Source organism: Capricornis sumatraensis, chromosome 11 (genome assembly GCF_032405125.1).
Source record: "Capricornis sumatraensis isolate serow.1 chromosome 11, serow.2, whole genome shotgun sequence".
NCBI lineage: Eukaryota > Metazoa > Chordata > Mammalia > Artiodactyla > Bovidae > Capricornis > Capricornis sumatraensis.
The window spans coordinates 55,193,342-55,220,273 of NC_091079.1; the positions used below are offsets into that span (position 1 = coordinate 55,193,342).

The window sequence follows — 26,932 nt, forward strand, 5'->3', positions numbered from 1 at the left end:
ATGAAATTGTCATGAACTGAGATGGGTAATTTCAGGGAGAAAAGGTTGGAACAACAGAGAAAGCCTGTAAAATACCTATTGCTTGTCCTTCATGTCACCATTTAAAAAGTTAAAGTAAATGTCTGAACCATATTTATGAAAATATACCCATGGAATTCCTGAATAGGAATTGTTTAAAATCAATGTCACAGATAATATTATAGCAGCAGATCATCAGATTATTTGAAGGGAAATCTCTTGTTCACTATTATATCCTCAGAACTTTAGATGCCCTGGCACAGGGTAAGTATACAACAGATATTCATTGAAATCAATCAGATTTACCATTATGGAAACTAACATAGGTAAATTCATTCTTAAATCATTCTTGGTTTCATGGGACTGAGTTTGTCCTAGGCAAAGATTTAGTTCCATCCAGATGATTATGTTTTATTCAACTAAAAAAGAATCTATAGCCCCAGTCAAAACAGACTAGTTGCCTCCTATCAAGCTAATCATTAAACACAGTCAAAATTTCCCCTCCTAACCAGCTGCCGTACTGTGAAAATGAACTGGTTACCACGGTGAATAAGGAGAGTGGTTGCGTGCACTTGGAGGGAAGGGAAGTGGCTCACTGTGTCCATGTGAAGAGAACTTAACATCCTCATCCTTTTCTAGTCATGTTTTGCGACTACTTCACTACCACGACCACTATCTCTGTTTTTTTTAAAGTAAAATCAGAAAGATATGTTCTTTTTCAAGATTATTTTTCTACATTGCCCATGGCCGTCTTCAACTTTCTTTTCTCTGTAACAAAAGTAACAATAATAATACATTTAATACAAAGAAAAGCTATTACACAGATACACACTTTAATAAAATAATAATGGCTAGTATCTATAACACTTTGTACAGCACTTTTGAGTTCATAGTGTATGCTAGTCACTCAGTTGTGTCCGACTCTTTGCAATCCCATGGACCACAGTCTGCCAGGCTCCTCTGTCCATGGAATTCTCTGGAGTGGGTTGCCATTTCCTTCTCCATTGGAGTTCATTATCAAGTGCAGTTTTCATACTAGTACTTTGATTTTATAGATTAAAAAAAAAAGCTAGGATTGAACTCTGAATGAGATGTCAAGGGAGCAATATCTTATGGTGTCATATTTTTTCAGTGTACAATTTTACATATTCTTTTGTGACTTTCTAATAAGAAGTAGAAAGACTTTTATGTCATTGACAATTGTTCTGTGTGTATTTTTTTCTGATCTTCGTTTCTTCAATCCTTGCCTGCTTTGTTGTTTATTTTGTTCTTTTATGGTTTTAGTTTCCTTTCTTTCTATGACATTGAAATAGAACAAAGAGAACTATATTTGGGAACCAGATATTTGGATTCTTCTTCTTCTACTTAATGGGGTGTGTGTGTGTGTGTGTGTGTGTGTGTGTGTGTGTGTGTGTCTGAGAGAAACAGAAATAGAGACAGGGAGAAACTGAGATATGTATGGCAAGTTATCTGAATGTTCAAATAAGTCTTGATTTGCTCCTCTAAAATATAGGAGTGCCTGAACAACCAGTGGATAAAAGCAGAAATCAGAAGGAAAACAAACAAACAAAAAATACCTTGAAACAAATGAACTTGGGAATGTAACATAGCAAAATTTATGGGATATAGTTCTAAGAGGGATGTTTGTAGTAATAAAAGTCTATGTCAAGAAACAAGAAAAGTCTCAGATGAACAACCTAACTTCACCTCAAGGATCCAGAAAAAGAAGAAAAAAAAAATTTCTCAGTTAGTATAGGCATACCTCATTTCGTTGCACTTTACTTTGTTGCACTTTGCAGATACTGCATTTTTTACAAGTTCATGGTTTGTGGCCACCCTGCATTGTCAGATGCTGGTTAGCTTTTTTAGCAATAAATTTTTTTAACTAAGGTATATACATTTTTTAAGACATAATCTATACTTAAGATACTACAGAATAATGTAAACATAATTTTATATGTATTGGGAAACCAAATATTCATGTGATTCACTTTATTATAGTGGTCTGTAATCGAACCCATAATATCTCTGAGATTTACCTATAAAAGGAAGGAAATAACAAAGATTAGAGCAGAAAAAAATGAAATTAAGACTAAATTAGAAAAATATCAATGACGGTAATAACTGGCTCTTTGAAAAGATAAACAAAATTGGCAAACCTTTAGCTAGGCTCGGTCATGTCCGATTCTATGTGACTCCGTGGACTGCACAGCCTACCAGGTTCTAGGAAACCTAGTCATGAATTTCCAGTTGTTCTCTCTTTGTGGCATCATACAAACAGCAATTAATTCTCCTAGCAGTGATATATTTATGTGACAATGTGAAATATTGCCAACCAGGGAAGCTCAAGTTAGCTTTGGTGTCCAGGGTTTTTACTGGGGCATCTAGGGTCAGTTGCATAAGCATGGGACACCTGTGTGACAGACCTTAGTTACTCAGCCTCTAGTCTCTCTGGAGGCAAAACTGATGCCACATGGCCTAAGGACCCCACCATCAATTACATAAACTATCTGGGGGCCACAGCCCCAGCTGAACAATGACACTCTTATCAGGCAGGTCATCCCAAGGGCTTAGAGGTTATATGCCAAGAACTGATCTAAGACCAGACTTTTCTTTGGGCTGTGAAGAATTTGGACAATCTAGACTTCCTGAGTCAATCCCTTATTAGACATTAATCATATTACATTTCTAGAATAGACCAAGCCCTTTTCCTCCTTGGGCTTTTGCACTTGGTACTTCCTCCTCATCTTTTAGGTCTTATTTTAAATGTCGCCTCTCAGAGAGGTCTTTCCTGACCACCATACTTGAGCCGGTCCAGTCCTTCATTGCTTTGTATCATAGAACCATCATTAAATCCTTTGTAGTACTTATCTCAAATGATGATTATGTTTGTGTATGTGATTATTTACGTGCGTATAGTCTGTCTCCTCAACTAGATTTGAAGATCCCTAAGGATGCTGACTGTGTTTATCTGTTGCCCAGTACATTGTCTGAGATGTGATTATTGCCCCAAAGACATTTTTTTTAATGATGGGAGCTATTATTTTTATGTGTGCATTTGTCTCCTTGGTTTTTATTTGTAATTTTGATGAATGTTTTCATTGTCTGGAGAAGGAAGTGGCAACCCACTCCAGTACTCTTGCCTGGAAAATTCCATGGACGGAGGAGCCTGGTAGGTTACAGTCCATGGGGTCGCAAAGAGTCGGGCACGACTGAGCGACCTCACTTTCAATTTTCATTGTCTAATCTGTGAGTCAGATAGAAAGATATTCTGCCTGCCATATGAGTAACCTCTCAGGTTGACCAGGCTGACCTGGCTGGTGAGGCAGTTCTCACTTTTTTGCAGGCTCTTCATGTGTGTCTTTGTGAAGCACTCACTCTGTGAGTGAGGTAGAAGGGCAAGCCTTGAAGGAAAGCAGTTTATTCCTTGTAACTTCTTCCTGGAACCACAACATAGCTCGGGATCCACTACAGCTCTTAGATCACACCTCCATTTGCTCTGTGAATTGCATATGTATGACATTTACATTTTATTTGAATCAGTGCTATTCAGAGAGTTCAGTAGAATTAACATGTCATAGCTTAGTAAGATTTTAGAGTACATATAACATTTTATTTTGAATTTAACTAGAATATTTAACTAACAATGGTTACAGAAATAACTGAATAAAAAGATAACTTTCTCAGTTCAAGGAGATTTGACAGAGAGGAAAGAGAGAAATATATCCCAACGACTCTGATTCACAGAGATGTGTATAATTTTAGAAATGTCAGTAGAAAAAAACAGAAACTTCTCTCAGTTTTGAAGTCTTGAAAAAAGTCTATGGCAGTTTTCAGATAATGTTTTCTTTCATAGTAAGAAAAAATCATGTGACATGTACTTCATTCAAATTTTGAAGAAGAATTTAAGATAATATAGTACTGTAAAATAAAACACAGAGCTTTAAAATAAATAAATAAATAAAGCTTCCACTGTTTCATGATTTCACATTTTCTGTTTCAAAGGATGGCAGATCCCATTGCTTGTCATTCAGAGTCTTGGAGAATTGGGAACCAGCCAATGCTTACAACCTGACCTAAATCTACCCCATAGCAGCCTTACTATACTACCTGCAGCTCTCTGTCTCTGATGCTTTCTAGTCTAGTTGAAGGTCATATGGTTGAGAATATTGACTTGATCGTGTGAACAGATGTAAATGTGCCTGCACGCTAATGGTGGTGTGGTGGTGGTTTAGTCACTGAGTCGTGTCCAACTCTGAACCTCATGGAAGGTAGCCTGGCAGGCTTCTCTGTCCATGGGATTCTTCAGGCAAGAGTACTGGAGTGGGTTGCCATTTCCTTCTCCAGGGGATCTTCCTGACCCAGGAATCAAACTTGGGTCTCCTGCATTGCAGGAAGATTCTTCACCGACTGAGCTATGAGGGAAGCCTGCATGCTAATAGCACCATACCAAGAACATCATGGTGCTCAAGGCATGGTGAAGAGAGCTGGGCTCAGTGTCACTGCTGGTTAGCTGGCTCACTTGGGCACAGCTCACTGAGCCCTGTTCCTCATTCATAAGACAAGAAGACTGAGCAGGACAATCTGTAAATTGCCGACAGCACTGAAAGCCTAGATTCCATCTCCCTTTGCTGATGGTCTAGAAGACTTCATTAGTCATCAAAAGATTAGATTGCCCTCAGCCAGTCAGGTGGTCAGTTCAGCCTGCTGAAAGATGAATGACCGGTGAAGTACTTCTAATGATTGGGCACTGCTCTTAGTGATAAGTCAATTTGAGCTTCTCATTACTGTAGTGAGGCAGTCAAGGTTAATTACTATGACAAGGATCTCTGTTGTTGGTAAAGCTAGAATGTGGAATACACTGATTTCAATAAAAAATTTGGGGGAAATTTTGAAGACTAACATTTACTGTAGAATATATAAACTTGGCATATAATTTGACTGGTTTCCTAATTTAAAAAAAATAAGAGAGATTTAATGGGCAGGACACTGGGTTTTTCTTCTCTTACAGCTCTCTCTCTTTCAGAGCCTCTTCACTCTCATTTTCCTAATTTAGATCATCACTGTTTCTCACCTAGACAATTTCAATAACTCACGGACTTATCTACCCACCCCCTCTCTCCACATAAGGCAGTTGTACATATTGCTATCCAGACTGGTCTTTTTAAAGCATGGAGAAATGCTTTAGAAAGATTAGGCCTACAGAAATAAATACAAAATCTTCAACTTGCTTTTCAAGGTCATAAGCAGTATAGATCTAACCTGTCTTTCTGGGTTTGTCTCCTATCAATTTGTCCATGTTCAGCCTTGTTCCAAACAAATTGAATCACTCCCTGGCTCTAAGTATGCCCACCCTCACCTAACTCTGCTCTTTCACTGCCGCCATTGGTTTTTAAAGTCTTGCAGTCCTTAAATGATACCTTCCCATGAAAAGTTTATTCTCTAACCACAAGTGTGTGTGACCTCTCTTTCTTTTAAATTCATCTCTTAGTGTGGGTACTTATATTCAACCTTCCATTATTTTGTACCTAAAATAATAAAATTGTGGAATTTCAGAGCTGAATGAAATCTTATGAAAGTGAAAGTGTTAGTCCTTCAGTCGTGTCTGACTCTTTGTGACCCCAGGCTCCTCTGCCCGTGGGATTTCCCAGGCAAGAATACTACAGTGGGTTGCCATTCCCTTCTCCAGGGGATCTTCCTGACCTGGGGATCAAACCCAGGTCTCCTGTATTGCAGGCAGATTCTTTGAGCCACAAGGGAAGCCAATCTTACAGATCATTCTTATTTGAAAGACATTTTATGCACCCTGCAGAATTCTAGGCAGGGTGGAGAGATTGATTTTTCATCTTGCCTATTGATTTTTCACTAGAATGGTATCACTCACCTTCCACAACTTCTTACCATTGAGTTTTGCCAGAAAAAGATGCAGATTTCATATTTGTTATATACATTAGATGCAGTCACCTCAACACAGAAAAAATGTAAAAATCACAGAACACTCTTCCTATGCTAATTAATCCTCTTACAATATGTTGAACATGGCAATGTGCAGAATCTTTCATTCTTCATTAATTCATTCATCCAACATTTATTGAACAGTTGCTCTGTGTTAGGCACTGGACTGAGTTATTATTATTCTGGAGTTCTTATAGGCTGGCAAGATACTTGTTATGAGACTTGTAATGGGGTCATAGTAAAAAGGGGTCCTTGCCCAGAAACAGTAATAAGAAGAATCCCATCGCAGCCTAAATATTGGAGGTGAGTGTAGTGGACTATTAACATTCATGTCTCCATCTTTTACTCCTTTCTGTATACAGATTCTTTGTCAATATGATCTTGCACTTCCTACCTTTGAACTTTAGAGTACATTTCACTACCTCTTGATTCTGAATTTAGCCATGTGGACTTGCCTTGACCAATGTCATGTTAATAGCTGTGTCACAGGCAGAAGCTTGAAAACACTCCTTCCTGTCTCTGTTTCCTCTCCTTGTTGCCATGATCACAAGAATACACCTATATAATATAGAACAGGGAACTCTACTTAATGTACTGTGATGATCTGAATGGGAAGGAAGCCAAAAGAGAAGTGATATATATATATATGTATAGCTGATTAACTTTTCTGTACAGTAGAGACTAACACCTAGACAGCATTTGAAAAAGCAGAAATATTACTTTCCCAACAAAGGTCCATATGGTCAAAGCTGTGTTTTTTCCAGTAGATATGTATGGATGTTAGAGTTGGACCATAAAGAAGGTTAAGTGCTGAAGGATGCTTTTGAACTGTGGTGTTGGAGAAAACTCTTGAGAGTCCCTTGGACTGCAAGGACCTTGGACTGTCAATCCTAAAGGAAATCAGTCCTGAATATTCATTAGAAGGGCTGATGCTGAAACTTAAGCTCCAATACTTTGGCCTCCTGATGTGAAGAGTGGACTCATTGGAAAAGACCCTGATGCTGGAAAAGATAGAAGGTAGGAGGAGAAGGGGATGACAGAGGATGCGATGGTTGGATGGCATCATTGACTCAATGGACATGAGTTTTAGCAAGCTCAGGAAGTTAAATAAATAACTGTTACAAATTGCAATAAATAATTGTTATAATGAAAGCAAGGGTGGTCCTCACTCTTATATGTACCCTGGCAAAAAAGTGACAAGTGGTTCACTGGTGATTTCCTATTTGCTTACATATCTAAGGGCAGCTGGATCCTTGAAAATTCAAAGGTATTCTGGAAAGTATTTTGCTACAGTATTATTGTTTTTAATTGAGTTAAATGATTTAGAAAAATAATGGAATCTCTCTATTTAGAGCCATAAAAGAGACAATACCCAACTAACTCATTTTCCTCAAACTCATTAACATAGCCATTTCCAGTACAGTTGCAGAAAATTAACATACACTTTTCTCCACACCAGCAATTATCAACACACAAACACATCCTGAATTGTGGATGGTTTAATAAAATTTGACAATAACACATTGTTCTTTGGGAGACAATTTCAGGGGTACCATAAGACTTTCGGCATTTGTGATCAAATAAGATAGTTTTATTTATTTATTATTCTTTTAGGTGTCATTTAAGATACAGAGCAAGTGGACTTTTTTTTTTTTTCTTTGATGGTCCTACCACATGGCATGTGGGATGTGGAATCTTAGTTCCTCAACCAGGTCTTGAACCCACACCCCCTGCATTTGAAGCACAGAGTCTTAACCGCTGGACCACCAGGAAAAGTCCCAAGATAGTTTCATTTTATGTCCTAGTGAAAGATCAGCTTATGTTGTCTTTTGCTCTTTTTTATTTAATGACAATTATTTCTGAGGTCTTCAAAGTCGTCAAGTTCCTGGTTCATTGCACTGCTCTTTAGGAGTGTGAATCTCACTGTCAAGTGCAAGTCTCCTGCTTAAAGTGGGGATCCCATGACCTTTAAAAATTCTTCACATTCTTATTATATAATCACAGTAATCAATACAGTGTGGCATTGGTGGAAGGATAGACACATAGGTCAGAGGAACAGAATAAGAGAAACCACAAATAGAATGACCCAAGTATGTTCAACTGATTTTTTTAAACAGGTGCAAAAGCAATTCATTGAAGGAAGGACAGCCTTTTCAACAAATGATATTTTAGCAATTGGACATCCATATACAAAAAAAAAATGCACCTTTTTATCTTAAACCTCATACCTTACACAAAATTAATTCAAGATGGATCACAAGCTTAATGTAAAATTCTTAGACTTTTATAGAAAAATAGAAGAAATTTTTCAGGGTTTAGTACTAGGTAAAGAGTTAAACCTGGCACCAAAGCAAGGTACACAAAGGGAAACGCTGATAAATTGAGCCACACAAAAGTAAACATTTTGCTTTGCAAAAGAACTTGGTATTTTTGAAAAAAATTTTTCTTTTTTTGATGTGAGGCATTTTTAAAGTCTTTGTTGAGTTTGTTACAATATTGCTTCTTTTTGTTGTTGTTGTTGGTTTTGCTTCTTGGCTGTAAGGCATGTTAGATAGCTCCCCAATCAGGGATCAAACCCACACCACCTGCGTTGGAAGGTAAGTCTTAACCACTGGACCACCAGGAGAGTCCCAAAGACCTTGTTAAAAAGATGAGAAGATAAGCTATAGACAAGGGGAATGTATTTGCAAACAATATATCTACAAAGAAATAGTATCTCTAATATAAAATGAATTTTCAAAACTCAACAGTAAAATGACAAACACAAAAATTAGAAAATGGCCAAAGACATGGACAGATATTTCCCCTAAAGATAATAAGCACATGAAAAGAAAAAGCACATGAAATGAGATTCAACATCAACGGCCATTCAGTTCAGTTCAGTTCAGTCACTCAGTCGTGTCCAACTCTTTGCGACGCCATGAATCGCAGCACACCAGGCCTCCCTGTCCATCACCAACTCCCAGAGTTCACTCAGACTCACGTCCATTGAGTCAGTGATGCCATCCAGCCATCTCATCCTCTGTCGTCCCCTTCTCCTCCTGACCCCAATCCCTCCCAGCATCAGAGTCTTTTCCAATGAGTCAGCTCTTCGCATGAGGTGGCCAAAGTACTGGAGCTTCAGCTTTAGCATCATTCCTTCCAAAGAAATCCCAGGGCTGATCTCCTTCAGAATGGACTGGTTGGAGGCAAATGCAAATGAACCCCACAAAGAGATATCACTACACACCTATCTGGAATGGCTAAAGGTAAAAACACCAGATCCTGGTGAGGGAGTGGAAAAACCAGGTCCCTCGTACATTTCTGCCACTTTGGAAAGCCATTTGGCAATTTCTTATGTAACTAATGGGCTAAATATGGAAAAACCAGGTCCCTCGTACATTTCTGCCACTTTGGAAAGCCATTTGGCAATTTCTTATGTAACTAATGGGCTAAATATGGAAAAACCAGGTCCCTCGTACATTTCTGCCACTTTGGAAAGCCATTTGGCAATTTCTTACGTAACTAATGGGCTAAATATGCACTTAGTGTACAGTCCAGCGCTTGAACTTGAGCATGCATCCCCAGCATATTCAGGATAACGCAATCAATTTTTCATTGACTGCTTTCTTGGGCGGGGGCGGGGGGGGGTTGTTTGTTTTTTAATTAATTAAAAAAGAATTTTATTGGAGGATAATTGCTTTACAATATTGTACTGAGCTCTGCCATATAGTTGCTTTACAATGTTGTGTTAGTTTCTACTGTTCAGCAAAATGAATCAGCCATCCATGTAGATTCCCTTCCGTTTGGAGTTCCTTCCCATTCAGGTCACCATAGTGCATTCAGTAGAGTTCCCTGTGCTATACAATATATTCTCAGTAGTTACCTATTTTGTGCATAGTATCAATAGTGTATATAATGTCAATCCCAATCTCCCAATTCCTCCTATGCCCCCTTTCTCCCTTGGTATCCATATATTTGTTCTCTACATCTGAGTCTGTATTTCTGTTTTGCAGATAAGATCATGCTTTGCTGTTTTAAGCCCAGCATGTCTTTGATTTGTGATTTAAGGTTTCTACCTATGTTTTAGCACCATCTACTAATACATTAAAATCTTTTCCATAAAAAACTTCTTCACATTCTTATAACTTGTATCATACATACATTACTGTTTAAAAATTAGTATCATTATCAATATATTGATAATTACATTGTGGTCAATACATTGCAATTTAGAAGTTAGTAGCATTCTCAAAAAAAGAAAAAAAAAATACCATGGTTGACAGCGACTGGCCCAGGGCATGAATCAGTAATGTCTTGTGGGTTTGGTATTGCTCTGTGTTAACAGGAAAACATGTTCTTTTGATTCCATTGTCTGCTTTCCTGCTGAAGATCATCCAAGACTTGAGTGGAGAGTATACCAGACTATTGTTCAATTTCCATCTTTCCCAGTGCCTCTTGCTTGTAGCAGGAGAAGCTGGCAGCCTATGTTTGACATGATTAGGCTCCAGCCTGGCAATAACGCATGCAAAGCTGGTTTAATTGTTGCATTTAGCAGGTTGGCTAGGGAAGGAAGAAATCATTGAAATGCAGAAGCATACATGTGTACAAACAACCACAGATGAATCACCATTTGTTCGGAGGCAAATGCATAAGCTGGATTCATTCCCTTCTGTCAGCCTCAAGGGGCCATGTCACAGTGTTAGCAGAATATCTGCCTGCCACAGAGACCTGCACATGTTTCACAGGGCTAGACTGGCACCAGGGAGAAGGAAAATAGGTGGGGTTTGAGCTTTGCGTCTCTTTCTTCTATAATATCTAAGCTGAATCACCTTGAAAAGTCACTGAAAACTTGGTGGAGGTTAGGTTAGTTGGGCCTGAGCCTGAGACCGTCTTTGAATAGTGTCATCTGCCAGGCTATGTTCGTGTACATGTTTGATTTTCCTAGTAACATCATGGATAGAATTTTATATGTGGTGGATATCATGCATATTTTTCATTGATTTGATTTCCGGATGGGATGGTGAGCAACTTTTCCTTTGACTTTCTGTTATTTTCAGGTCCTGTCTGTAATAAAGTAATTCATTTAAAAATGAAAGCAATATAGAAAGTAACAAGTGTTGGCAAGGACATGGAGACATGAATGCTATTGGTGGGAATGTAGAAAGCACAAAGGTGAAAACTGTGGAAAACAGTATAGCCCTTCCTCAGAAAGTTGAACATAGAACCCTACCATTCGACCCAGCCCTTCAACCTCTGAGGATGTGCGCAAAAGAACTGAAAACAGGGACTCAAACATGTATCTGTATGCCACTGTTCATAGCAGCATTATTCATATCCTTTTGCTGAAAATAATCCAAATGTCCACTGACAGATGAATAGGTACCAGGTAGTACATACATATGATAGAGTATTATCCAGCTCTAAAAAGTTAATTCTGATGTGTGCTACAACATGAGTGAACTTTGGAAACATTATGCAAAGTAGAGGAAAACAGACACCAAAGGACAAATATTGGATAGTTCCACTTAAATGAGGTATTTAGAATAGTCAAGTTCAAATAAACAAAAGACAGATCTGTGGTTACCAGGGTCTTGAGAGAGGGGAGAATGTGGAGTTATTTAATGGGTACAGAGTTTCAGTTTAGGATAATGAAAAAGTTCTGGTAATGGATGGTGACAATGATTGCAAAACAAAGTGAATGGACTTAACACCACTGGACTGAACACCTAAAATGGTGAAAATAGGAAATTATATGTTGGGTATGTTCTACACAGTGAAAACATGAAAGAGAAAAAAAAAAAAAACTTATTATTAGTAGCCTTAGTGCAGCAATTCATTCCCTGGTCATCCTGCAGACATTTTCCCTCAGCCACTTGATTACCCATCTCTACAAAGAGATGTGATAGCATAATGATAAGGTCATAGGCTATAAAGTCAGATGCTTGAGTCCAGATTCCAAGCACATCTCTTATGGCTGTGGGGCAAGTTAATTAACCTTTTCTTACCCTTAATTTTCTTTTCCATAAATGGTGATAATAAAATCTACCTCAATAGGTTGTTTAAAAGAATTAGAGAGATCAAAAGTGTCATTCTTCTTTACTCAGCCTTCTGATTTTCTTTCATTTGGTTTTCTAAACACCACTTGTGTTAACAACATTTCAAGTGATAGGTTTTATCAAAGGTCAAGGACGTATCAAAGTCTACTTGGGTTTTGACAGAGTATAATGGTATTTTGAATCTAGTTAGTTCCCATTTGTAACTTTACACTCGTGAGAAGGTAGTGTACAATAATACTTTACAAATATAGTACTTTTCATTCGTCAGCACCATTATCTTATCAAAGAAAGGTTCAGTATAAATGAAAAGAAGCTTTCTAAATACCATCATGGTAAAGATTGTAATTCTCTTTATTTTTTTAAGGTTTTTTTTGATGTGGACTCTTTTTAAAATCTTTATTGAATTTGTTCCAATTTTGTTTATTTTCTGTTTTGGTTTTTTGGCCACAAGGCATGTGGAATCTTAGTTTCCTCAGCAGGGATCGAACCTGCCCCTCCTGCATTGAAAGAATTCTTAACCGCTGGACCACCAGGGAAGTCCCCTGTAATTCTTTTTATTGATAAAGTCAGTGTGAAGTTTTTAACTTAATTATTGGTGATAGGAGACATGCCATTTGTCTTGGTAGCCCTAGCATTTGGTACATATTAAGTATTTAATTCATGTGTTGAATGGTAATTAAAACAACTTAACTTCTGACTCATAGAGAAGGATTTTTGTAGGTTGAAATTACAAGGATGTAGCTATGAAACTGTGCTGGTAGTGCAAAGGCTACTTAGAAAAGTACTTTCATTGCTATTGTAGAACATTGGATATGGTCACATCAAATAAAAATAAGGATTTTTATCTTCTATGGAAGGAAAAAAGATGACATTATATGGGTCTGAGAAATCAAACATGCTCCTTAAAACAACCCAGAAGTAACTGCTATGGTTTCTCTTTGCCGGAGGAATTGATTTCTATTTGTTCTTTTAGTCTTTCCCTTTGCTTACATACAACTAAATGCAGAAATGACTAATGGGAACTGAAATACCAGTCAGTGCATTTTGGAAGAGAACAATATGAAATTTAAAAGAAAAAGAAAAGATTGTTTTTAACACTAAGCAAGGTAGTATATGTAGGTACGTTGGGGGAAAACTTAATAAAAAGTATTTAAGTGTCTTTGCCAAGAATTTTTTTTTTAATCAAAGCTTTTATGTTTATGACTTTTCTGATGGAAGCAATGAGCACAATCTTTGCTCAATTTGTTTCAAAGCAATATTGAGGAAATTGAACAAAATATGCAATAAGAAAAAAATTCAGTGCCATTCCCCTGGGTATGAACAGGCTGACAACATAATAGATGTTTTCCATTTTCCTGTGTCTAGAGTCTAGGTGATTGCTGGCCATATATTACCATTGGTCCACTCCCACCGTTTTCACTGACATTAATGGGAGCCTCATTGCAGAAATAAGGCAATCTGCAGTCTTATTTTTATTTATGGAATGAGATCATTCTAACTGGTATAAGAAATCCATTGTCCCTCATTACACACTCAAGACACACACAAAAATGCTAGTAGCAATTATGTGAGTGCACTGGATAAGAATTAAACCTTGGAAAAATGTAACATTGGAAACATTCATTTAGAGCAGAGATGTTTTCAATAACACAGTAAACAGGCAGACTGCTTACATTGTTTTTGTTCACATCATCTATTACCTCCACCTCCCCAGCCCAGTTATCACATATTCATGGGACAAGAAGTTTTAAAGGTGAAAATTGTGAGAAAATGACAGTATTTCTTTTGCCAGAGTCTTCAGTGCAAATTCAAGTGCAGTAATTGCTAAGCATAAAGAACTTGAAAATAGTTCATGTAAGTCAGAAAAGTATTGAGGCCAATGAGCAATGAGCATCCACCTCAATTGCTATGGATAGTAAAATTGTCAAGCCTCTATTCTGGAATTACTGAAATCCACGTTAATATTTTTTCTCTCCCATAGCATGCTGTGAAGACTTCAGTATGTTTTTCATGACTTGAGGATTTCTGTTTCTGATCTGTTTTTTCTGCTTCCTATATTCTTGCTATTACCTCCTGCCATTATCTGATATTTAGACATCCATTAACCCACTATTAGAGGTAGCATTCAAAACCTTTTCATATCACACTAAATCATAATTCCGTAATTCCTTAAATCATAATTCCAGTTAAAGCTTTGTTGAATTGTATACATTGTGTACCTTTTGTTTTGTTTTTAATATTTATTTATTTGGCTGTGTCGGCTCTTAGTTGAGGCATGAGAAATCTTGGTTGTGTCCTATGGGATCATTCGTCGGTGGGCACAGACTCTCTAGTTCTGGCACACAGGCTCAGTAGTTACAGCCCGTGGGCTTAGTTGCTCCACGGCATGTGGAATTTTAGTTCCCTGACCAAGGACTGAACTCATGTCCCCTACATTGGAAGATGGATTCTTAGCCTTTGGACCACCTCTCTGTCTCTCTTTTTTTATAATGGAATTCACATTTAAATGTAGTAGAACTCACTTATAGTTGGACTGGGGAGTATTCAGCAGAGGTTTAGGTTTGTTAGGAAGACAAGGATGAATCTTAAGATGTTGACATTGCCATGTATTTCACTGTGAAAATATCAATAGAAGCAATCAGAAGAGAATTTCCACAGACTGGCACCACCGCTAACCCTCCATCTGTATCTGAATCCACACCCATTCTCTGTTTCTGAATCCGCACAGGTTCCTTCCTCTTACAAACACCAGTCTTTCCACTTTGCATTGGCTCCTGTTAGGAGCTGCCCTGTAGCTTTCCAAAATTCACACAGTGAAATCCTAATCCTAGTACCCACATTTGGAAATAGTATCAGTCATTGCAGATGTAATTAGTTAAGGTGAGGTCATGCTGGATAAGGATGGGCCCCTCATCTAATGTGGCTGGTGTCCTGGTAAAAAAGGGAAAATTTGGACCCAGACACACAAGCAGAATATACTGTGAAGACTGGACTTGAGCTGCCACTAGCCAAGGGACTAGCAAAAGCTAGAAAGGAGGCCTGGATCAGACCCTCCCCTAGCAAGCAGAAGGTGTGTGGTCCTGCCACCACCTTAATCCTGGACTTCCAGTCTTTGGAACCATGAGATAATAAATATAAATAAATCCTGCAGGAGTATTCTAGTTAAAGATATACAGTGTTAATAATTGCCCTGTAATCTACCCTCCAGCTTCCCTAGTGGCTCAGTGATAAAGAACCCACCTGCCAATGTAGGAGACATGTGTTCAATCCCTAGGTTGGCAGGATCGCCTGGAGTAGGAAATGACAACCACTCCTGGGTTCTTGCTTGGGAGATTCCATAGACAGAGGAGGCTGGAGGGCTACAGTCCATGGGGTCACAAAAGAATCAGATACAACTGAGTTACTAAACAACAACAACAATCTACCCTCCACACAGCTGCCTAGATAATCCTTTCAACACAAAGCCCACATCAAGTCATCATCCCCAGTGGGCTCCGTCTCAGTCCCATGCAAAGTGCCTATCATGACCCTTGGGTTCCATGTGATTTGCTCTTTACTTATTCTATTCCAGCCACCACAGTCCTGCTTTGGGTTATGTTTTGGTTTTCCCCCCAAGCTTGCCATGCATGATCCTGCTTGAAGGCTTTACAGTTTCCTCTGCCTTTGATGCCTCCGCTTATTGATCACATGACAGTCTTCTTCATTCCCTTCAAGTGCAAAAGTGTCATCAAACTGGAGAGACTTCCCTGACCAAACCCTGACCCTTCACCATCTATCCATCCTACTTTATTTTTAAAAGAACACTCAAAGCTTCATGGAGTCAGGGACTTTATTTTGCATCATGGACCATTTAAGAGATCCTGACATGCAAGTGTATGTTGAGTGAATTATTGAATGGTCAAGGATTTACCTGGTAAGGTTATACTGCCAAGTACAGCCTGGTATTTCTGTATTTCACTCAATGCTCTGATGTATCCATGTAGGATCCTGCCATGTGCCCCTGTGTGGATTTTGATGGTGATTCTCTCTGAAAAAGCTTTCTCTCTTTAAGTTTTCTTGATATCTAGATGAGTGCTCATCACATGGTAAATGGTTTTGAAAGGCTAAATGTACAGTTGATTTTTTGGCTTTAGATTTTTAATCTTAAGCTATAATCCTGACCCAAATTGATTCTGCTATAATCTTGTTCCATGGCAGATTTATTTTAAAGGGCTTTAGATGGCACATCTTCCAAAATACGATAACTAAATCATGTTTTGTTAATAGAAGATCCAAGGTACATTGTGAAACCTCAGTTAAATAAGTTAAGGCAATAAAAGCAACATCCAACTTTTATAGAATTGCATGAACAGTGTTCTTATTTGTACATGGACTCACATAAAAGCAATTCTAAACATTTTTCTTTTCATATGTATTAATAGGACATGCTCTTTGGTCTGGCAAGAGCCTTTCATCACATGATAACTAGATTTCACTGGTCTTGGTCCATAATACTTAGCACATGGCATCAATATTTCTCAAGCTTTTCCAGTGAAATACTTCTAATATCCAAGGATGGAAACATACACTCCCAAGAGTCTGGCTGTATAAACCAAAGAATTAATTTTTTAAATTTATGTAATTTTCTGATCTACTCTGTAATAAGTCCATGGAGTTTTTATATTTTGACAATAAAATATTAGGAGATACTTTCAGTTCAATTATTTACATTTTTCTCTAAATCTTCAAAACTAAATCAAAGATGAACCAAGTTTAATCTTATGGCTTTGAGTAGCCCCTGGGACCTGGCATCAGTTTAAATCCCTGATCTGGGACTTATTACACCATTTCTGGTGAACAGCAGAATTGACCATCCGTGTAAGACATGACATTGGCAGCTATTGAGCAACCCGACTGCCCAGGAAGCCTGCTCTCTGATCATACGGCAGTTGTTGGCAGGTGATAACTTCCTGTCTGATCCAATCCGCATCGCTAATGGAATGATGCATCACTGTGTAATGGATCCTGTTTTATTCATCCTGTTCTAGTGTGCCAGGATCGATAATGCAGCTAACATCCTGAAAGCTCAAATGATACGCAAGTTTCACTAAGGTGTCACCCCTTTCTTAGCATGAAACTTAGTTTAATAGTATCAGATGCTTAATAAGATTTGAATTACCTGAATTTTCAGAGCACTATAACACAGTTTCAGCTCTGAGACATTTAGGAGCTTACCCTGATCTAAGGAATGAAGCCTTAGAAGAGCTTAAGACAAAGGGCCACAGCATGAGTAAAGACAGTCAAGTTAACAGGTGGAAAACCTCAGGGTGAGGGAGCCAGGGGAGGTGACATCAGAAAAAGAGGGGTCAGACAGTGAAGCGGGGCCACTCTTACTTTCTCACCTAGCCTTGAATGCCAGAACCACGAAACTGGACTTTGTTACATAAAAGCTATCAAGCAGTGGGGCGGAGGGAGGGGGAGCTGGAAGCTTTTGATTCAGGAAGTGACTTGAACCTGAATTTGGTGGTCCTTTCTGAGATGCTGTGGAGTAGAATATCCGGTGAAGCAGGGCTGAGGTTCTCACACAGTCCAGGTGTAAGGCAGGAGGCATTACAGGGTAGAAAAGAGTGTGGATTTTGAACTTGCTTCCTGGCTGTGAGACCTCCTGTATAAATCGAGGATGTGACCGAGCTCACAAGGTCCTTAACTGATGGCTAATGAGATAAATGCAATGTTTAACGGTGGCATCCTGGGCTCTCAGGAGTGCTGGAGGCAGAATGGTGTAGTCTGCGACTGGAGCCCACTACCTGGGTTTGAACTGTGGCTGACGTACTGTGTCCTGGATGAGGCTTGCTACACAATCCAAAACGTCTCAGAGCCTCACTCCCTCCGTATTATAGAGACTGCCTCTAAAGGCAGTTTGTGGACAATAAGGTTCTACTGTATAGCACAGGGAACTGTGTTAAATATCCTGTGATAAACCATAATGGAAAATAATATGAAAAAGAATATACATATATAAGGCTTCCCTGGTGGCTCACATGGTATAGAATCTGCCTGCAGTACAGAAGATCTGAGTTTGATCCCTGGGTCTGGAAGATCCCCTAGAGAAGAAAAGGTCAACCCATTCCAGTATTCTTGCCTGGAGAATCCCATGAACAGAGGAGCCAAGACTATAGCCATCCGTGGAACTGTGAAGAGTCAGACACCACAGAGTGACTCACACACACACACACACACACACACACACACACACGTTTAACTGAATCACTTTTGTACAGCAGAAATGAACACAACATTGTAAATCAACTATATGTCAATAAAATAATTTTTTAAAGGCAGATTGTGAAGATTAAATATACTAAACACCAATTTCTGCTCTTGTACCCCACCTCCATGCTCCTGGAACAGCCTCCAGAAAACTAGGAGCTAAAAGAAATAGAGGATCTGACTTGGCAAGGAGAAGGCAATGGCACCCCACTCCAGTACTCTTGCCTGGAAAATCCTATGGACGGAGGAGCCTGGTAGGCTGCAGTCCATGGGGTCGCGAAGAGTCGGACATGACTGAGCGACTTCACTTTCACTTTTCACTTTCATGCATTGGAGAAGGAAATGGCAACCCTCTCCAGTGTTCTTGCCTGGAGAATCCCAGGGACGGGGGAGCCTGGTGGGCTGCCGTCTCGGGGTCGCACAGAGTCAGACACGACAGAAGTGACTTAGCAGCAGACTTGGCAAAGGTGAAGAAGAATTGATATCTGGTTTTATATTAAGCATGATGCAAAAAATAAGTCCACCTTTGAAATGGTTAGAGGATAGAAATGAAGGAAATGGGAAATCAGGAAATGAAACAAGTTTTGTTTGGGGAGAGTGAGATGATATAGGGGAGATGTTGAACCTGAAAGTCACTTTCCACTAGAATTATTAGAAGAGGCTTTTTTTGGCCACACCACTTAGCTTGTGGGACCTTGGTTTCCTGAAGCAGAGATCAAACCTCTGCCCCCTGATTGGGAACATGGAGTCTTAACCATTGAACCACCAGGGCAGTCTCCATAAGTTTGTTTTCTATGTCTGTGAGTCTATTTCTATTTGTAAACAAGTTCATTTGTATCATGTTTTTAGATTCCACATAAGTGATATCATATGTTATTTGTCTTTCTTTATCTGACTTACTAAATTCAGAATGATAACCTCTAGGTCCATCCATGTTGCTGCATGTGGCATGATTTCATTCTTTTTATGGCTGAGTAATATTCCATTGTACATGTGCATGTGTATACCACATACATACAATTCTAAGGTGCAGCTGTGAGCATTGGGATACATGTATCATTTCAAATTAGAGATTTTGTCTTTTCTGGATATATGCCCAGAAGAGGGTTTGCTGGATCATAACTCTATTTTTACTTTTTAAAGTAATCACCATACCATTTTCCCATGGTAGCTACACCAATTTACATTCCCACTGACAGTACAGGAGGATCCCCTTTCCAATGGGTTTTATTGTTGTTGTTATTTTGCGTTTTATTTGTAAGGAAATCGCCCCTGAATTCTTGGGTTCATGAATTCTTCTGAGCTCTGACTGAATATATGTAGATACGGATCAGTTAGGCTAAGTTTTCTGGGAGCTTTGACTTTCTGGTTATAGCATAGGAAGTTCTGATGCAAAAGTCCAGTGCAGTGGTCTCCTTTGCACAGTGGGGAGGAGTGCTGTTTGTGGGTCTCCTGTTGCTCTGCCTGTTTGTTGAATGCTTGCACCCCTGGCTCTTAAGTCCAGATGGCAGGTCTTAGATCTGCTTCTGTTATGCTTGTTAGAGGTCAAGATGGTCTCCTGTTTATCTCTGCTTTCTGAGAGTATCGGTGATTCTGCAGTTCTGCAGGTCCTGGCTACCTGAATTCAGCCGCTGTAGGTGAAGTCCTCCTTCAGCTCATTCTTCATCCTCACTTATCCTGCTGCCATTCATTCATTCTGAGCCTGTTAAAAAGGACATACCAGCCCACGCTTTGGCAAGTCAGATAAGCAGCTCGCTGAGAAGGAGGTTTTCCCAGATGGCGCTCACTGCCTGCCTCAATTGAGTGTGTTTGCAGTTGTATGTTTTCCCAAAGCGTCAGATGGGCGCAGCTGAGTAGAAAGTAGTCTTCTTGCTCCACGTGAAAGGATAACCTATTAACTGAAGAGAAAACCAAGATGAGAGTGTACTGACTTCAGGTACCTGATCGTTCAATTAGCGCTCTTTTGAAAACTCTCTGCATCTGGGGGTTAAGAATTTACAACCTTTAGTTCTCCTCAGATAACCAAGACATTTGACTTTATAAGCAGTAATGAGAAGGCTTCAGTTTTCCTATTTTCTAGACCTGTATATTTCGTTTTCCTCAGATAACATGTTAATATTAACCTGTCTGATATGATTTTTTATATGAAGCATAATTCCTTCTAGAGAATAACTAAGGCTTAGCTTCATAAATATATAATATTGGGTCCAGACATGATAAATGTCCTCTGGAGTATGGCTGCCTCAGCTAGCATTCTCCTGAAAAATTCAACCTGATTTACTGGTTACTGGGTGGTTGTAGATCAAGGCAACAGAATATGTTATACTGTTTTAAATTTTATATAATAGCATGTGTAATATATTATATAGTAATATATATAATTATTGTACCATGCCGTCTAGAATTTAGGAATACTGCTGACTAGAATTATAAAAAATATGCCAATTACAGTGTTAATTTCATCCTGTTCACACAATAAATTCTAAAGTTGATTCTAGTAAATCCCAGAAACTAGAAACTGTGTCATCTGACTCAGTCTCAGGATCTTTCTCAACACAGTAGTCATTGGCACTTGAGCTTAATTCTAATTGTCACTTGGGCAAATTTGATAAAATACCATCATTGAGATAAGGTTACATCTAAATATTAGACGTTATTCTTTTTCCATATTTATTCGTGTATTTGTGTCATGTTACATAGAAAGAGAATCAAAAGAATCACGTGGTCTAGTGCTGGTGAAATATGTTGGATCCTTGTGAGCAGCATTTATCCTGACATAATGCCAGAGAGAAGACTCTTAAGGGTCCCTTAGACTGCAGGAGATCAAACCAGTCAATCCTTAAGGAAATCAGCCTTAAATTTTCATTGGAAAGACTGGCACTGAAGCTGAAACTCCAATACTTTGGCCACCTAATGGGAAGAGCCTACTCATTAGAGGAGACCCTGATGCTGGGAAAGACTGAAGGCAAAAGGAGAAGGGAGCAACAGAGGATGAAATGGTTAGATAGCATCACCAACTCAATGGACATGAATTTGGACTGAACAACAACAATGCAAAAGCGCTTATTCTTTACTCCATAGTTAGGAAATATGAAGTGAATATTAGGGAGGTAAAGAGACACAATAGCTCAAGTACCCTGCTATCACCATGGAACAATATCAGTACTTTGACACATTTTTCTTCCTGCTCCCTCTCAAGGGTTTTCATTATTCGTGTATGCACACATTAGTTAATTAATTACATATATGTTTGTCCATTTCTAGGCACTGTGCCATGCCAGTATAGAAAGAAGAATAAACCAATAAAATTCAATTTTCAAGAGCTTTTTCAGTTTTGGTTTGTGTGTGTGTGTGTGTTTGGGGAGGGGGTGGGCACCCCACCTTAAAAAAAAGGACCAAAATAAGAACTAAATGTTAGGAATACCTGGGACAAGGATAACTCGTAGGATCTAAAGAGCAGAGAATGGACTGCCCCATCAAGGTACTGCTACCAAAAAGAATTGCCTTCACTTCTTGTCCATTTAGAAATGGACAAGTGGAAATTCTGGGAAGAACTTCTGACTGGTCTCGTTTAGATCCGTCCACTCCTTGGGAAGGGAAGGTGGAGAACCTTGATAGACAGGCCCTCCAGTGGATCCCAAGTAACTCCAGAGTTTTGCTGCCTAAAGAAGAGAAAACAGACTGCACAGCCAAAGGGAGCAGATGCTTGCTGTGGAAGGGGCCACGTGAGAGCCATTTCTCATTTAATGTAAGGCCATATTACTGGAGGTATGGACAGGAGTCTGGGGGAGTACAGAGCAAGGGAGGTTTGAAGAAGGAAGGAACTCACATATTAGAAAGCAGCAGAAGATGGGGTTGGACAGGCTGGATCATAAAGGGCTTTCTGTGATGTATTTGTTAGGCTGTACTTTATCTTGTCAGTAATGGATAGAGATTGAAAGATATTAGCATAAAAATTATTTTAGAATAATTCCTTGGCTGTGGAGGCTGTGGACAGATTGGATGAGAGAAGAGCGAGGTCATCAGTGAAGAGGAATGGCAGCATTGCCTATGAGCAGCATTGGTGGAGTTAGAAGGGACAGAATTCTAGACTCAAAATGTAAAGGATGTGCTGACTAGCTGACCATGAGACATGAAGGAGGGTTAGAATTCCAAAAGGCTCTGAGTTTCTAGCTTGAACCAACCAAGAAAGGAAATAAAAGATAAGGTGCTGCACTTTTGATGTGTTAACTTGATGTTTCCCTGGGACTTCCCAGTGGTGCCAGCCCAGAGGCAGTGGTGTAAAAGGATTCAGAGACCAGCTGAGAGGTCTTGGCTGGAGATTTAGCCCAGGTGGCTAAATGGTAAAGAATCTCCAAGCCAAGGCAGGAGTCACAGGAGACATGGCTTCGATCCCTGGGTCAGGAAGATCCTCCGGAGGACGAGGAAATGGGAACCCACTCCAGTATTCTTTCCTGGATAATCCTATGGACAGAGGAGCCTGGTGGGCTACAGTCCATGGGGTCAAAAGGAGCCAGACATGACTGAGGGATTTTCACTCACTCAGTGTATACATAGGTGGTAATGAAGCCCTTGGTGAAGACAAGATGGCCCAGGCAGAGTGGAAATGGATGAGAGAGGCATGTTAGAATCCTTGGAATTCATATTTAAGAGGCAGAAGAAAGAGGAGAGAGTGAGAGAAAAGAAGGAATGTCATCTGTCCCTGCCTGACCCCTCCCTACCCTCAAACTGCAAGTAGGTTTGATAAATCTGTAGAGATTCAAATAATCCCTTTTCTCTAAAAAAAGCACATTCCTAGTACAGTACATCCTGGTACCATGGGGAGCTCTTGAGTATGTGAGATTTGAAAAGAATATTTGATCAGTGACCAACAGCCGATATCAACCCACACTAGAAAGCTTGGAATTTGTTAAGAACTGGACCAACACAGGTTTATTCAGAGTGTTTGATCTGGAAGGTCACTGAGTATGTGTATGAGGCATGCACTTCTGTACTGAGATACTCACATAAATGTATTCAAGTCTACTTTATGTGGTGTTGCTAGTCGCTCAGTCGTGTCTGACTCTTTGCAGCCCCATGGACTGTAGCCCACCATGCTCTTCTGTCCATGGCATTTTCCAGGCAAGAATACTGGAGTGGGTTGCCATTTCCTTCTCCAGGGGATCTTTCCAACCCAGGGATCGAACCTAGGACTCCCACACTGCAGGCCGATTCTATACCATCTGAACCACTAGGGAAGCCCTACTTTATGAGGTGCACCCAATATAATATAAATGTCACCTTTATTGTGCTTCTGCGCTGTGAATAAACATTGTCCTTACTCTTTTATACTCTTAATCCTTCATCTTTAAGTAACTTGTGTCAAAACATGTTTAGGAGATTTCCAGGCTATGAAAACAAATGATAAATTCCCTAAGGTCAAGAAAAGCAAGAAACATTGTATGACAGGTCTCTATTGCTGTTCTGAAACACGCTGTAGTCAATGCATAATATGCCATTCTTAGATATAAGAAAAAAAAACTTCTGATTTAACACTGACTGTGACAGAGCATGTTGGCACGTGTAGATCTCAGGGAAGAATGGCTTAAGGTTGGGGAAATCTCACTCTTATAACCAGCATCCCATGTTTTTACAGCGGTTTGTTTTGTGTTTTTCCTCACCGTGTTTCTGACAGTCTCTCTCTTTTAAACTCTAAGTTCTAAAGTCAGTATATGCAAAGTGCCTGTCCATAAAAACTGGGGAAGTCTTAAATGAATTTATTAATAAATGTTTATTTGAGTTCCTGCTACCTGCTATGTCTTGTCCTTGGAAAATGGAGGTACCATGTTGAATTGACCAACATGGCACCTGTCCTCTCAGCTTGTGGTTGATAGGGAAAGACAGACACATGCTGTTTAAAAATGAGGAATGGTGAGAGTTCTGACATTGGAAGTACCAGGAGCCATGAGGGCACATAGCTACATATAGGAGTGGAGGAAGGTAACCCAGGAGAAAGGATGTTCAAGCTGAGTCCTGCAGGTGAGAGGCAGAGGGCGTGAGACAGGGTCAGGAAGAGACAGCAAGAGGGAATATCAATATGAGAAGGTTCAAGTGCTAGAGAGTATGGCACCTGGGTTCACTTGTGGAAACAGGAAGTTGAAGGTGCCAGAAGAGCAGCACAAAAGGGGGAGGGTTCTCCTCACGCCAATCCTTTTGGTTTGAAACACTATGAGATTATATTTTTCCTATTCAAAACACAGTTGTGGTGCTGGAGAAGACTCTTGAGAGTCCCTGGGACAGCAAAGAGATCAAACAAGTCCATCCTAAAGGGAATCAACCCTGAATATTCCTTGGAAAGACTGATGCTGAAGCAGAAGCTCCTATCCTTTAGCCACCTGATGTGAAGAGCCGACTCATTGGAAAAGACCCTGATGCTGGGAAAGATTGAGGGTAGGAGAAGAATAGGATGACAGAGGATGAGATGGTTGGATGGCATCACCAACTCAATGGACATGAGCAAACTCTGGGAGACAATGAAGGACAGGGAAGCCTGGTGTGCTGCAGTCCATGGGATCACAAAGAGTCTGACACGACTGAACAATTCAAAACACTTTTTTTTTCATTTATTGCCTTGTCAAGATCTCAACTTACTACTTTGTCAGAAAAAATGATCTATCTTTTTAAGATCTAAGACTTAGATGGAGTTTGTAGTGTGGGTCTGTCATAGTGTAGCCCCTTCCACAAACATCGTTACACTAGTCTTAACAAGCTCTCTTTGGGCTTCTCCAAGTGGAAGTGAAGTGAAGTGAAATGAAGTCGCTCAGTCGTGTCTGACTCTTTGCAACCCCATGGACTGTAGCCTACCAGGCTCCTCCCTCCATGGGATTCTCCAGGCAAGAGTACTGGAGTGAGTTGCCATTTCCTTCTCCAGGGGATCTTCCTGACCCAGGGATCGAACCTGGGTCTCCAGCATTCCAGGCAGATGCTTTAACCTCTGAGCCACCAGGGAAGCCCTTCTCCAAGTGGACGAATATGATCTTTCTCTTTTGGAGATTTCTGTCTCAGAAACTTGAAAGAGAAGGAGAAGCAAAGCTACAGGGCAGTAAGCTGGTATTTTAAAAAGCAGTCAGTAAGTTATCTCTCTAGCATGGTCAGCGATCTGAAAACAAACTTCACCTCCAACACAGTACATCACTGAGTGTTCTGTCATGACCTCTAAGAAATTGTTTCTCGTTGCTGTGTGATAAGTAATTTTCTAAGGCTTAGAATGATTGTTCACCCCATGGTAGTAGAATTACATATCCAGAGCGATTTTGTTTAGAGACAGAACCCTGAAGCACAGAATTCAGAGATTAAACCTATATTGTGTTTACCCAGATCAATACTTAAAATTAAGTGTGTGTCCTAAACAGCCAGCATAAAATTGCTTTTCTCTCCAGAACAATTGTGGTCTTTTCCCAAGTTCAGTGACATAGAATAATGAGGATGAGATGTTTAGGAGATTCCTATAGAATTCCCTGGAGAGTCTGATCCACATGAATGCTCACCTCCTAGCTTCAATTACCTGGGAAGCTTGGTGTGAAGCCACTTAGGGATGCTACTGAGAATAATAAAGAGCATCCCTTCTCATGGACAGGAAGCTGATGATGTCTCCCTAACTTTGAAATGAAAGAATCTAAGTCCCTCTTTGATGTTAACAGTTTCTGATGGTGACATATTGAAATATCTGTTCTTCATAGATGCAAAACTCCTCAACAAAATTTTAGCAAAAAGAATTCAGCAACACATCAAAAAGCTTATACACCATGATCAAGTTGGGTTTATTCCAGGATTGCAAGGATTCTTCAATATACACAAATCAATGTGATATACCATTTTACCAAATTAAAAGATAAAAACCATATGATAATCTCAATAGATGCAGAAAAAGCCTTTGACAAAATTCAGCACCCATTTATGATTAAAAATTTTCAAAAAATGGACATAGAAGGAACCTACCTCAACATAGTAAAGGCCATATATGACAAGCCTACAGCAAACATTATTCTCAATGCTGAAAAACTGAAAGCATTTCCCCTAAGATCAGGAACAAGACAAGGGTGTCTTCACTTTCACCACTATTTTTCAACATAGTTCTGGAAGTCCTAGCTACAGCTATCAGAGAAGAAAAAGAAATAAAAGGAATCCAGATTGGAAAAGAAGAAGTTAAGGTCTCACTGTTTGCAGATGGCATGATACTGTACATAGAAAACCCTAAAGATAGTATCAAAAAATTACTAGAGCTAATCAGTGAATTTAGCAAAGTTGCAGGATACAAAATCAATACACAGAAATCACTTGCTTTTCTATATACTAACAATGAAAAATCAGAAAGAGAAATTAAGGAATCAATCCCATTCACCATTGCAACAAAATGAATTAAATATCTAGGGATAAACTTACCTAAAGAGACAAAAGAAGTGTACGCAGAAAATTATAAGACACTGATGAAAGAAGTCAAAGATGACATAAACAGATGGAGAGATATTCCATGTTCCTGGATAGGAAGAATCAATATTGTGAAAACTACTCTACTACCAAATGCAATCTACAGATTAAATGCAATCCCTATCAAATTACCAATGGCATTTTTCACCGAACTAGAACAGAAAATTTCATAATTTATATGGAAACACAAAAGACCCCGAATAGCC

At 39.4% G+C, this 26,932-nt stretch overlaps 1 protein-coding gene and 1 non-coding gene across 2 annotated transcripts in view; one reads left to right on the forward strand and one right to left on the reverse strand.

The window, feature by feature from the left end:
- The window catches only part of KCNB2 (potassium voltage-gated channel subfamily B member 2), a 426,507-nt gene that overhangs the window by 118,492 nt on the left and 281,083 nt on the right, over nt 1–26,932 (forward strand). The window lies entirely within an intron of this gene.
- TRNAS-GGA (transfer RNA serine (anticodon GGA)) lies at nt 25,176–25,248 on the reverse strand. Its single transcript has one exon. It is a non-coding gene; the product is annotated as a tRNA-Ser (tRNA).